Consider the following 14,870-nt stretch of genomic DNA (forward strand, 5'->3'; position numbering starts at 1 on the left):
CCGAGCAATTGCATTGCAGGATACGTGTTACTGAACCCGAGTGATCGATTGATGGCTGTTAACTGAACCCAATCGAGCGATTCCTTCGCTACTGCTGCTAAGTGAAGCCGATCGATGCTGCCTATGGACGAACAGTGAGTGTTGCTGGGGGGTTTGGATGAACAGTGAGCGGTGGGGGTGGATGAACAAGACCTCGTGGTGTTGCCTCTGGATAAACAGGACCCCGATCGATCAAGCCGGTTGGGGCTGGATGAACAGGACCCCGTGGAGGGTTGGATGAACAGGATGACCCCGTGGAGGGCTGGATGAGTAGTAGACGGTGGAGGGGTTGATGAAAAGTAGCCCATGGAGGGGTGGTTGAACAGGAGCCCGTGGAGAGGGCCGGTTGAACAGTAGCCGGTGGAGTAGCGCGTGGTGGAGGCTGGATGAACAGGAGCCCGTGGATGAATAGTCATAGGTGGAGGCTGGAGGAGGTCGACGGTGGATGAACAGTAGCCCATGGAGGCTGGAGGAGGTCGACGATGGAGATGCACAGTATCCCGTGGAGTCCTGTTTTGCGGTACGCCACACCCCTCCTGATGAACAGGACCCCCGTTTCGACCGTAGCGCTCCAACACAAGTCCGTTTCGTCTGTTTTGCGGTACGCCACGCCCCTCCCGATCAATAGGACCCCGTTTCGACCGTAGGAGGTCCAACACAGGTCCGTTTCCTCCATTTTGCGGTACACCAGACTCCTCCCGATGAACAAGATCCCATTTCGAACATGGCCGGTCGAACACAAGGCCATTTCCTCCGTTCTGCGGCACGCCAGGCCTCGTTTCCATCGGCTGTTCCGTCCAAGCCCTCCTGATGAACACGACGAGGCATTTCATTCCGACCCAGCTGGTTGGCTCCCCATGAACACGACGACGACGCTGTTACTCCGTTCCAACCCAGCCATGTACACGAGACCTGGCCGTACCTATGCGCGAGTAGGCGTTCGAGACCCCACCCGTATGTACGTACATGGCTGTATTTTCTTTCTTGCACACTGGCCGCTGTACGTACGTGTACATGCTACATGCGCGCCTCTACTACGACACGTGCGCGCCTCTACATCGACCAGTATGTGCGTACATGTTCGCGACCAGAATGACAATGCTACGTACGCTTTGACAATGTGGGTCCCGACTGTCTGGCACTTCCTTGTGTGTGAAGATGTAGATGGTGGGTCCCAGTAGTCAGGGGGCGAATCGTTCTTTTTTTGCCCGGACGCACTTCCTTGCGTGTGAAGATGTAGCTGGTGGGTCCCAGCAGTCAGGGTGGAAACATTTTTTTCGCGAAATAAGGTGGCCCGTCCGGTGGGTCCCTGCTGTCAGGTGGAGGAATAACTATTTTGCGCATAATAAGGAGGCACTTCCTTGCGGCCGCCGTGGACCCTACTGTCAGCCTCTCCACGTACAGTACTCTTCCGATGGAAGTCGTTCCTTGATCATGTTGACCATGCCGCGCCGAGAGCACCAGGGCGGTGGACAATGGCGAGGCCTAGGAAGGCGACGACGCAGAGCCGGGGAAGACACGACAGTGGATGCCCATGCATAGAGGAGTATGAGGGTTCACTCGTTCGGCTGCGGTGTGAGGCTGCCGTCGCTGCAGAATAACAGGGGGTGTGGGTGAGTAGAGGGATGGCCTGGCCAGCGGTGGGAGTAGTAGGGGGCGGTGAGGCCTCCGCGACATCACAACCGGCCACGGGAGGCAGGAGCACGTGACACGACTAGTGCTGCTTTGGGCAGCTGGAGCAAGAAGACCAGAGGTTGAAGAAGCACTACGGCTGTTGGATGGACATCGTACGGTCACTGGAGCTAGAATCATTCATATTGACTAAGTTGACAAAGCCCTCCATCCCCGTCAGCTTAGTAGGCCCACAAGTCAGCCTCCCACCAATGTGGGTCCCAGCTAGCAGGGGGAGTATTCATTTTTTTCTGCGTAATAAGGAGGCACTTCCGGTGGGTCCGAGCTGATAGCGGGGGGAAAGTTTTTTTTGCAAAATACGGTGGCCCATCAGGTGGGTCCCAGCAGTCAGGGGGAAACCTTTTTTTTGCAAAATAAGGTGGCCCGTCCAGTGGGTCCCCGCTGTTAGGTGGAGGAATCATTATTTTCCGCGTAATAAGGAGGCACTTCCTTGCTGCGGTCGTGGACCCAGCTGTCAGCCTCTCCACGTACAGTACACTTCCGATGGAAGTCGTTCCTTGACCATGTTGACCACGCCGCATTCTGTTGCATGCATGCGTCCATGGGCGTGGTGAGTTCCCACCGCCAGCCTCTCACATACAATCATCTTCCGATGACTCTCGGTTGTTGACCACATTGACCACACCGTGCAAAGCGCACCAAGGCCGGTGGACGGCGGCAAGGCCCCATACTGGAACGACCCGGAGATGGGGAAGACGGGGCAGTGGAGTCGCAGATGGAGAGGAGTGGGACACTTGACTGGTTCGGGTGCGTGGCAGCACAGCCGCGGTGCCGCCCATGGGAGGCAGGAGCAAGAACAAAGGTTGAAGAAGGAGCATGGCTGTTGGATTAACATCCAACGGTTCAGCTGCTAGAATCATTTGTTGATTAAGTTGACAAAGCCCTGTGTACACATCCTCTTAGTAGGCCCACAAGTCAGCCACCAAATCTGACGGGTCCTAGCTGTCAACGGGAGGAATAATTTTTTTCGCATAACAAGGAGGCACTTCCTTCCGTGCGAAGATACAACCGGTGGATCCCAGCTGTCAGGTGGAGGAAACATTTTTTTCAGCTTAATAAGGAGGAACTTTCCTTGCATGTGACCATGGACCTCGTGGGTCCCAGTCGTCGGGCTCTCCACGTATAGTCCTCTTCCGATGACTCTCGTTTGTTGACAACGCCGCACCGAGCGCAGCGAGGCGGTGGATGACGGCGAGGCACCGGACGAGAATGACTCGGAGATGGGAAGACGCGGCAGTGGAGTCGCAGATTGAGAGGAAGAGCAGGGTTATAACTAGTTCTAGTGCGGCATGGGGCTACAGTCGATGGAGAATAATAGGAGGTGTGGAGGGGTGGAGGGATAGCCTGGCCGACGGTGGGGTAGCGCTTCGCAGCAATGCATGCTAAGCAGAGCCGCTAGCCGCCGGAGGCCGGACCAGGCGGTCCCGGCGACACTGGAGGAAGAAGATGGGAGATTGAAGGTGCATGCTGGCCGTTGGATATAAATCCAATGGATGTGGATGTCATAATCATTTGTTGACGAAGTTGACAATGCCCTGCGTAGGCTTCGACCTATTGGCCCACATGTCAGCCTGCAAAAATGTGGCATATATTTAACCCATGTTTTCTAGAATGTACAGTCCAATTGATGGGCTGGGTGAACAAATAATTTCGCGTCAATCAGGCCCATTTATATTTTCTAAGAAATCCCAACCCATTTGCACTTCCTTGAAATACACAAATTAGTTGGGCTCGTTATATATATAATATTATGTCAGAAGGAGCAATTAATATCAAAAAATAAACCGCAGAGGCACATTATATATATATATAATTAACAAATTAGCGAGTTATTTCTCAAAATAAAAATGAGTGCGTTATTATTACATTGGTCCTTAAAATCTTCGCAAGCTTTTGTACGCAATCACCAGGATTTTCCTTGCCTGTGAGTCAAAAACAATCAGGATTTTCCTTGCCAACTTCTGTTAAACATTTACTTTTATAAGTTAATAACACGTGGGATGTTTTTATAATGTATATATAAGTCTCTATAAAATATACGATAATAGTAATAATATAAATATGTATAATGTGGTTAGAAGGGAAAACATAAATTGGACACAACATTATTATTCTTATATATAGATCAATAGAACAGAGTCCTGCGTTTTATTAAAAAAATACATTGGGTTGCCGATCTTTAAGAAAAAGCCCACATGTCGGTATCACTACTAGGCGGGTATTTTTCCTATCAGTAGCGCGGGTGGTCATGCTACTGATAAGGCGCTACAGCTAACGTGTAACAGTAGCACCTACCATCCCACACTACTGCTATACATGGCTAGCAGTAGCACACTTTAGATAAGAGCGTTGATGCTAATATCTGCAGCGCTTGCTAGAAGTAAGCGCTACTGGTAAGGGAGCGCTACTGCTAACGTCGTTCCCCTCGCTACTGCTAATTTTATTAGTTTCTGTTTTTTATGCATATTTGTTTTGTATTTGAATAGGCTTTATACAATAATGTTTAGCATATCATACACATACAAATGTAATCATAGCATATACATACAAATAGTCTCATCAAATCATGTCATCATCATAATCATCATCCAACACAAAGTGGTCTCTCGTCATCATCTTGAAAATAGCGATACAAGTCTCGATTACTTGCAACTACATCCTCATCCATCTAAACAATGATATATGCGAGAAGAGCTATCACTATGAGTGAGAGCGGAACTATGAAGTACATGAGTTCGTATCCCTCTCTCGCATTAGCGTGAACCTAAACTAACTACTGGCTGTCGCTCGGAAACCGAAAACCGGTACACCTGGGCCTGACACTCCGGCCACTCGTCGTATGATGATCTATGCACCTGCATCGTCACATGAGTCGATGATATGCAACATATATAGTTGAGCAACAGAAAGAGACAGACTTGGCAAAAATAGAAACAAGATATCATAAGCATAAATAACAAAGTTCATCCTACCCAAAATGCCCTAACTAGAGTGATCTTCGCTAGTTGAGGAGGAGGATGGTTTAATTACATCACAAATAAAGTTTCGCCGTGCATAACTCAAAGTTTTGTCATACAGAAAGTATGGACTAAACGGACACACATTGTCATATATCGACAATCACTCCAACATGTCGTGCCATCCATCCATGTCAGGGAGAAAGTCCCTGAGCTTAGTGAAAGGCTTCATGTCAAGACGCTGAGAGGCTACGCGTGTTCGGACATCTTCCGCGACATTTCTCCTTCTTCATAGAACATCCCTGTTTTTTCGAGGACCTCCTTCATGATGATTTGGGCAAGTTCGTGTTGGATGTGATAGAACTCAGCTCAAAGTCGATGATCCTCGATATCTCCTATGTGCTTTGCCCATTGCAGAATATGGGCATCGCCGGATTTAGGTGACATGCCGAGTTTCTAGTGATCCCATCTGTACTCCAGCATGTGGTGTAGGACATAGAATCCATCATTACGAGAATCACTCGGTTGCTGGATGCAGCAGAAGTCGGTCTTATGGCTGAACGCGGGCCTGCCGTGCCTTGTCTTCTTGTCGTTGACCTCTCCACACCCTTTGCCGTAGTAAAAGATAGCACTGTCGAGAACAGACTTGATGTGGGTGTAATCCTTTTTGGTAATGTTCTTCGACGAGTCCAAGTAAAGAGCGTGGGAGTATCAGGGGTAGAGGATGATGAGGACGGCGCGCCCGCCGCTGCGCAAAATAAGTACACCTCAAATTAATTAGCCTCCACCGTGCAAATGAATGATTGAAATCTAAGGAAGGATATCTGCGCGGATGACTTACATGGGATGATAAGGCACGAGAATCGCCTCCTTGTCCTTATTGGCGAGCATGAAATTGACGAGGTACTCCCTCGGGAATTCTTGGTGCTTTGCGCAGACTGCCAAGAAGCTCTCGTGCATAAAGTACAGGTCAGCGACACAGATAAAATGTATCTACTCAACCCCGATGAGGTAGTTCATGTGCAAGGCATAAATGCGGACAAACGTAAAATCCAGCTTCTTCTAGTGATAAATGTCGAAGATGTAATCGAATCGAAGGAAGAACTTGTCTGCGGGGAATGTGTCGACGTACGACAATTGCCGCGACACGTTAACCATGTAGAGTGGGTATCCAAGATTTTTCGAGGCGATGAGCCCTTTCTCTCTCCGCAGCACATTGTCATGAAGTCTCCTTACATCGCCGAATCTGTCCCCTATCGCTGCTTCAGGTAGGATTGGTTCACCGGCGATATGCCATTTTGCCGCATCGGGGATATCTATACGGTCTTGAACCCGAGGCTGCTGAGGCGGATGGATCATAGAATCAAGTTTTTTGCCTTTCCTCAGTCTCTTCCTAGACTTCTTTGGTACCGGAAGGTTGTCCATAATACGTTCAGACTCTGGAGGCGACAATTCAGGCACTGACTCATGACGCTCAAACCCTAAGTAGGCGCCAGTATTGACATATTGTTGAGTGTCATCGTCATCCTCATCCTCATCTATGGCGACGTCACCAACGACTAATGGAGCCTCTTCCTTACCCCCTACGCTATCGCCCAGCACAATAGCCGATGCTAATTGAGTAGGTGAGGTGTTGATGTTCATACCTAATTGCGTGGTCGTGGGTGTGCTCCCGGCCGCCTCCAGACAAAGCAGACTCTTTGGCCACAACAGGACCCACCCATTGCAACAATCACCAAGCTGCCACGGGGTCTCATCGTCATCCCCCTATAGTACCAGAGGAGCCAAATTCTCGTGGCTCGGTTTGACACTGGCCACGGAAACCTTGAAGACGTCGGGGGGATCGGCCAGCTGTGGAACAATGGTTCCTTCGGATCCATTATCGTCGCCTTCCCCACGTCCACCTTCTGGTCGCCGATGGTGTACAATAAGGTGCATGGGGTTTCATCGGCCTGCAAATAGAAGTCTGCGACGTGAGACATCTGAAAGGCAACGAAAACGGGAGATTATACATTTATTGAAGAGGGTCGGTGTGACAGACACCGTGAGGGTGTTGAGCTCAGCCAAAGACGAAGCACCGCCGAGCACGTCCGGTGCCGGAGCCGGTGCGGGAGCAGGTGCAGGAGCCGGTGCGGGAGCAGGTGCAGCTGTAGGTGCTGGTACAATGCTAGTCGATCTGCTCCCCAAGAAGTCAGCAAGGGGAAAGTCCGCTGCACTTTTTCCTGGATTTTGCATGGTCCAATTGAAAATGGCCGGAACCAAGGTAGTAGACACATCTACAACCACCTCTTTTGCGGCAGCTACCACTGTTGCAACTGTCTCAGATGATTTCTTCTCAACCGCAATCTCAACCTTTTTGTTGATGTTTTTTTCAGTTAACCTCCGTCTTTCCTTTCTCTCCTCCATGGTCTCACGGTAGTACTTCTTCCACGTGGCGCCGTCTCCGACACCGTGCACGCGTCCATACGATGGTCGAGTCTCCACCAGGAGTCCTTTCAATATGTTCAATGCCCGGTTGAATGGAGTGTCCCACTTGGGCCTCGCCAACGCCTCAGACATCGAGTCGCTTTCGGCCGCAATCCTGTGGTGCTCTCTCTGAAAAATGCACAAAGATTGTTTACAAATATGACTAACATGCAGTCGAATTGATAAGAAACTAAAATTACCAGCAGTCTCATGAACTCCTTGTGAGCCCGTTCATCTCGAAAACCTTCTTCACTGGGTCCCAACGGTGCTGGGCCCTGGGGACATCACGCTCCCACGGGACGGTGAACTCCGCCAAGGGGTCTAGGATGCACAGACTCGCGACTTCCACGTCCTCCTTGGCCCATATGGACCTCTTCCCGCCGTAACCATGGATTCCGAGGTGGTGGCTCCCAATGTTCCTCTGTTGAAGCCCCTTCATGTACTTCAACTTTTTTTTGGCAGCTTCGGCCTCACAAGCCGCCTTGAATATTTGAAAGTGCTCTGCCGTGATTGTCGGATTATCCTTTACAATCTCGGAGTAGGGTTCCTTTTTGGTGACGATCCAACATTTCACCCTTGATTTCCAGGCGGCCAACACGTTGCTAAACTTGGTCATCGCGTGTTTGTTTATCTTCTTCATTGCCGGGTCCTTATCTAGATCTTTATAATCCTTTTCATTCCGGCCCAGGAACAAGAATATCTGGTGCAACTTCTTTAGGAGGGAGGGCCTCATATTATCTATCTTCTTTAGTTTCACATCATTGATGGTGGCGGTTGTCCGTATGACGCAGCCTACTTGATTGTTGTAGCACGCGCACGCTTCCTCGGGCGCGATTGGCTCAAAATTGCCGTCGTCCACCTCCGTGACCACCAGTCTAGTAGTCCTGAGCTTGTTAGGAAGTCGTTGCCTCTTTGCTTTCGGTTCTATACCGGCTCCGCTAGTCTCGGCACCGGTCTCAGTCTCAGCGCTGGTCTCGATGCCGGTCTCAGTCTCACTGCCGGTCTCAGTCTCAGCGCCGGTCTCGATGTCAGTATCAATCTCTGATGTGACAGGTGGACCCACCAACATTAACTCTTGATCATCAGCGTCCCTCAAAAATTCTTCTGCCTCGTGGTAGACGTTGTCCTAGTCACCAGAACCCTATCCTTCATCGTTGCTAGCCATGTTTCCTACGATTAAATCTAGTAATTAATTCTAGACCTAATAAAATGAATAATGACATGCAGGAACATTGACTCCTTCCCGGTGCGGCAAATCCTGGGCACTCGATATGTCCTAGTTTGTAGCACAAGTCATGCTGAAGTTCACAAAAAATTTCGGCATGACTTTTGCTAAAAAGTGGACAAATCGAGAACCTGAAATTTGCCGGAACGGAAATGAATCAACTTCATTACCTGGAAACAGTGTTCAAATATCCATCTTCGACACTGCAACACATGTCCAAATATACACGAGCAACCACATGTCCAAATATACAGGTCCAAATTTCACAAGCTAATTCAAAAACTAAGTGTAGAAGATAATTCATTTAACTACTAATAGAACAAAATTTAGTTAACTTTAGTGCTCTATAATGATGAAAGGAAAAAAATTCAGTTAACTACTAATTTCATTCATAAGGTTATTCATTTAACTTCACCTAATTAACCTACTGTACCACTACTACTAGCAGCACTACTAACCTAATTAACCTAGCAAAACCCTACTGCCCTAACTAAAAAACATCTAATTAACATCTACTAGTACCACTACTGCCCTAACCTAATTAACATCTACTAGTATCACTATATACTACAAGCAGCACTGCTACAATATTTTCTTCTTTTTTCTTTTAAAAAAACATCTATGAAAACAAAAACCCTACTGCCCTAACTAAAGTTTTTGCTCTAAACTAATTTTTTGCTCTAAACTAATTTTTGCTCTCACTACAAAAAAATACACTTCTGTGATGATACGTGTTTGTCACAGTAGGTCGCATTTTCTGTCATGCATGTACATCCATGACGATTTTATGACAGAATCAAGATAGTCATACTTGTGTTGTCGTAGAAGTGTTCCATGACATTACCAAAATTATCATCACGGAAGTGTCCACTTCCATGAAGATAAATCGCGCGTCACAGAAGTGCTTTCGTCAAGGGTGACCGGCACGTGGCATCCACCATAACGGAACGCCATTAAGCTATCGGGTCCGGTTTTGGATCCGATAACCCGTTAACAGCCCCGACCAATGGGGATTTTCCATGTGTAAAATCATCATTGGCTGAAGAAAACACATGTCGGCTCACCGTTGGGACAAATGTCATCCACTCATTGGACCCAAGGCGCCTATGATACGTCGACACGTGGCACGGCCCAATAGAGGCCCATTCTTGTGAAAAGGCATGCCCATTTGACTTGGTCAAAAGGTGGCGGGCCAGCCCATGAAAAGCCTGTTAACGGCCTATCCGCATATAGCCCATTTACAACCCGCTAACCCAGGGCCTGTTACGCCCTATCTGAATTAGGCCCAGTAGCGTCATCTGGGCCGTCCAATATGATTCTGGCCCGTTTTAACTTCCGGCCCATGTGTGGCCCATGACTTCTTTTGGCCCATATGAGGCCCTTTGTAACTCTTGGCCCATTAACAGCCCATGGTGAAACTGGCCCGTAATGAACCGTGTATCACTTTATACCCATTAACGGCCCATTATTCCACTGGGCCATTTCCAGCCCAAGTTATCTTTCGGCCTTCTCAGGGCCCATTTATTCTTGGGCTCATTTGCAGCATTCGGTTACTTACGACCCATTACTGTCATTTTCTGCTTGTGGGCCAAATTCAGCCCATCATTACAGTCGGCCCGTTTGTGGACCGTTAATGCGTTGGGCCGTTTTTATGTCAAAAAAACCCGTTGGGCTGTTTTCATACAATTATCAAATACGGCCCATTAACGGCCCGTTATGGTCCACGAATAGTACGGCCCATGATTGGCAAAATGATGATACGCCCTGTAGAAGGCCCATGGATCCTACGGCCCATAGAAGGCCCATGGACCCTACGGCCCGTAGAAGGCCCATGGATCCTACGGCCCGTACAGAAGGCCAATGGATCCTATGCCCGTAGAAGGCCAATGGATCATACGGCTCGCAGGAGGCCCATGGTTACAACAGTCCATGTGATGCCATGATTATTTTGGCCTAGTTACCAAAAATAGGCTATTGTGGCCACTAGAAAAACACAGAAAAAGAACCGCAGTGACTACAAGAAAACAACTAAACAAGACAATGAGAAAATAAAAAAGCAAGCAATTAATGCTAGCCTATTACCGCTATTACACATATTACATCCACTGGGCATCAAAGTTCACCACCAGTGCAAATATAGGGAACAACATATTACATACACTGGCCGTCAAAATTGGCCACTAGTGCAAATAAACGCGGCAGCAAAACAAGAGCATAACTGAAACAACTTCAGAAGAGCTCAAGAAACGTTATCCTGGGTATCCACCATGCTGGCAATAAGCTTAGCAAGCTTATTAGCTTTGTCCCGTTTGGTGCTAAAATCCTCCAACGCTTGCTGTTGCACCAGAAAGTATGCATCTGAATGCTCCAGGGACTTTCGCAGTCCTTCCGCTTCTTATCGCAGCACAACTGATCGATGTCTTTCAGCTTGTAGTTGAGACTCAAGAAACTGAGTTGATTCAGACAGTGAGTTTGAATAGCTTATGCAAGTTGTAGTCGCCAGTAACTCGAACACTAAACCAAGACAGGACTTTGGGGTTGTCTCACTGTCTTCAAGATAGTCTTCCTTAGCTGTTTTATCAGCTTTGTTGGAGACCAACAAGGATGTGTCACTATCCTGAACCTTATCTGCATTACTTTCTTTACCATTGCTTAATAAGGCACTCTTCCCCAATATTCTGTCAGCATTCTAAAAGAAGAAACAAGCAGACACATAACAGGTTTAGCATGTACTAGTATATGAAACTCATTTCGGTGAACTAGTTCATTAGTAAGGTGGACAGGATTAAACTACCAATTCTTCTATTGCCAAGTACTAGTACATAATAAAAGCATCAAACAAACATATATCTATGCCCTATGGTCACTGCATTGTCTTGCCAAATCAAAATTGAGACACGGTTCAAATCATACCAGTTCAAGACAAAGCAGCAGTGAAAGAATAAAAGCGTGGGAAACTACACGACACAACAAGATTTTAGATGGGTACCACGGGTCTACATGTACAACAACACTATTGGCTCTGTTGTGATGCTAGTAATATGCATGATATGAGAAGTCAATTGTATACACAATTGAAATTGAAATCAACAGAGCTATTGATAAGAGCAAACCTATTAAAGAAACATGCGTGAATGTACCTGATGTACCATTGGAGTTTCGATTGGATCCTTCAATTTAAAAATAAGTTTGTATGAGTAAATACAGTGATACAAGAGCAAAGCAGTATGCACGATAGCAATCATAGTTAAAAAAGGCACGTCTAGGCTCTAGGCGTTGGCAAAACGGATCACGCATAACTACGCTTAATCTATGCATAACTGCGCATAAGCATGCGCTTTGGTCAGTAAAGTGCAAGGCGATGGCAAAACGCACAATTAACACCTATCACTTTTTTGAAATATGATAGCAATGGAATCTTAAATTAGAACAATTGTTCTCTAGGTTTAGGCACTTGTTCTACATGAACAGAGTACAGCAAGACGCAAGAATATAGTACTTAAAAATAGATAATGAGCTCATAGACCTTACCGCACTCTTGGTTCGGGACCAGTACAGAACAAGGCGTTCCCAGTCATCGTCCACTAAATGTGTATCAGGAGAACGTAAGGGAATTTGATGAGTTTCTTTGCCGGTGAAGTATGTTTTCTTCAGGTAATTCTGATACTGCCACCAAGCATTCTTGAAGATAGCAGAGGTTTTAGCACATGTTACCTCATCCTGAGTTTCCAAATCGGTCCTTCTCTATAGAGAAAAATGGGAAAATTTGTTGTATTATAACCATCATGGAGGTAGGATGTATGGGACAAAGCAAAGTAATTGCCATGAATAACATTACTTACACATAACTCCTGGACAAACACCTGCAACTGGCATTTTCCTTCATCTTCAGTATAATATTTCCAATATGGGAAGATACGCACATACGATTTAACAACATCAAATGCGATAGCTGCTAAATTACGACTAGCTGGTTGTGCTTCCTCCACAGGAATAGGCGTACTAACTAGTGGAGTTGGGGTTCGCCGTGGTAGTACTGGCCCTTTGGGCACTGGAGCTGCCTTACTAACTGCTCTTGTTTGGGAGCTCTGTGGTGGAGATGGTGTTGTGTCAACAGGAACTGGGTTACTATCTGCTGGGGTTGGGGTTAGATTGGATGAAGCTGGTTCTCTGTCCATCACAGTAGGGGTACAATATGCGAGAGTTTGGGTTATGTGTGGTAGGGCTGGTTCTTGTGCATGTACAACCGGGGTGCTATCTCCACCAAGAGGTAGCACTGTTTTATTTGAAGACCGTGTTTTTAGTCCGCTGGATACTGGCATCACCTGCTCTAATTCCAATGGCTGATAAACAGGAAACATAGTTGAATGTACAGACATTGTATGAGAGACAGATGCAATAGATAGTGTGGAAAGAAGGCATGAAATAGTTGACATGTATATTGTTTAACTAAAACGGATAACATGACACAATTTCACATATATGATGTCTATCTAAACTGCATAGCATAGCATAACATAAATCAAAGATATGATGAATAACTAAACAGGATCGCATGACATAATTCACCTACATGGTATCTAAGTAATCAGGATCGCATCATTTAATTCACATATGTGATTTATATGCTAAACAGAGGGCATTCAATATGATGTCTGAACTAAGAACATGGTGTTGAATATTGTGTATATGATGTCTAAACTGTGCAATGCAAGACGCCATATGCATGATATGAGTAGTATAACCGTGCCAAGTTTGAACATACACCTCGGTGGGGGAATAGGACTGGTCATCTATCTCTAAATCCATCTCTGAGGAGCTATCGGGACCCAACAAGAGATCTGCTTCGACAGGTAGCACTGTCTGCTCTGAAGGCCTTGTTTTCACTCTAGATTTTTCCATCTCCCACCCAAATGGCTGATTCACAGGAAGAGTAGTTTAATGTACAAACCCAGATGGACATAGTAGCCCTCCATTTTTATTTACTCCGCATATTAGATTTGACTGAAGTCAAACTTTGTAATACTCTCAAATCTTTCCGATAATTGAAATTAAAATTCTTTATTTGTACACACTCTCACACGTTTCCGATAATTTGGCGCATGTGTGGTTGTTCACTTAGGGAGGGTAGTGTACCGCACGTGAAGGACAGGAAGTGCGAACAGGACGCGTGGATTGTTAGTTCATCGGAAGTAGTAGTAGTTTTCTTCACTGTATGTTAAATAAAGAGTTTTATTTCGTACTTACACAATTTAAAACGATAGTTATGGAGAGGACAAGAAAACCACTCCACTATATATTAGTCATATACACGAGAGTACTATATGGATGCAGCTTCATTGACTTAGTGCACCTGCCTTTGGGTTTATGACAGGTGGTCCCATAATGTGGCTGGCTCACCTGTCATACAACCAAAAGCAGGTGCAGTGAAGGCATCAGAGCTTAGTCCGTACTACAGTACTATATATATAACTGGAGCCTCATCGCTTGTTCGCTAGGGTTTGCACTCTCGCTGCACTACATATATATATATACACGCTGGAGGCTCAGTGTTCATTGCTAGGGTTTGCTATATTCACAGTCTCCCACCCTCTCTTCACCAGATCTAAACAAGACTGTGTTGGCCTCTTGTCTCTCTCTCCCCCTCATAGATGGTGAAGGAGGTGTCTGTATCCCGTCGCACCGAGAAGGGGAGGAGGTGCAACGTTCACTCTATCACATTCGGAGAGGGAGGCAATCCACTGCCAGCTGCGCTGTTCTCTTTCACCCAGCGCCTATGCGGGAGGACCACCAACCCCTTCTTCCTCGCTGCCGTACATAGTGTGGGCAGATCCGGCCTCCCACCGCACGCCTTGCCACATCCCGACGACCCTAAGGTATAAGTTTATTTGAAACTGTTGTTGCTCTAGGTGCATGTGGATCTTTTTCGATCTGTAGTCGAATCTAGGTCTTGGTTCAAACATGAAAGAAGGGTGCGGTGGGCTGGAGCAAGAATCTATGACGTGGTTCAATGAGGAAAGGAGGGACGGAAAGTAGTATAGACTGGCTATCTAGCCGCTTTGTTGGTCAAAAAGGGAAAAAGGGGGTAACCCATTACACACATCTGTAAGGAACCAATCTCTTTGTTGAAAAGGGAAAGAAACTGGGGGGTCAGTTAGTTTGTGCAGGACTAAATTTGCTGCCCTCACATAGGAAAAAGGTTCAAAGAGAACAAATATGGGACCAACGCATATATGCTGCTTGGCTACATACTCTACATCACCCATTTGTATGTGTGGACGCACATGGTGCTGGCATGTCCCATACAACTATTTTGCTGTTGTTAATCTAAGAATGCCGCCGGAAAATTGAAGCAATGCCACTGTTAAAAGTAAATTACATTTTTTAACGAATGTTGTTTTAAGAGAATGTCTCTGTTAATATGAATCAATGCAACCATTTTAGAAATGCTACTATCCTACTTTGTTTTCCATCCAAGATAAGTTAGATGC

The sequence above is a fragment of the Triticum aestivum genome, chromosome 3B, assembly GCF_018294505.1.
Source record: "Triticum aestivum cultivar Chinese Spring chromosome 3B, IWGSC CS RefSeq v2.1, whole genome shotgun sequence".
Classification (NCBI taxonomy): domain Eukaryota; kingdom Viridiplantae; phylum Streptophyta; class Magnoliopsida; order Poales; family Poaceae; genus Triticum; species Triticum aestivum.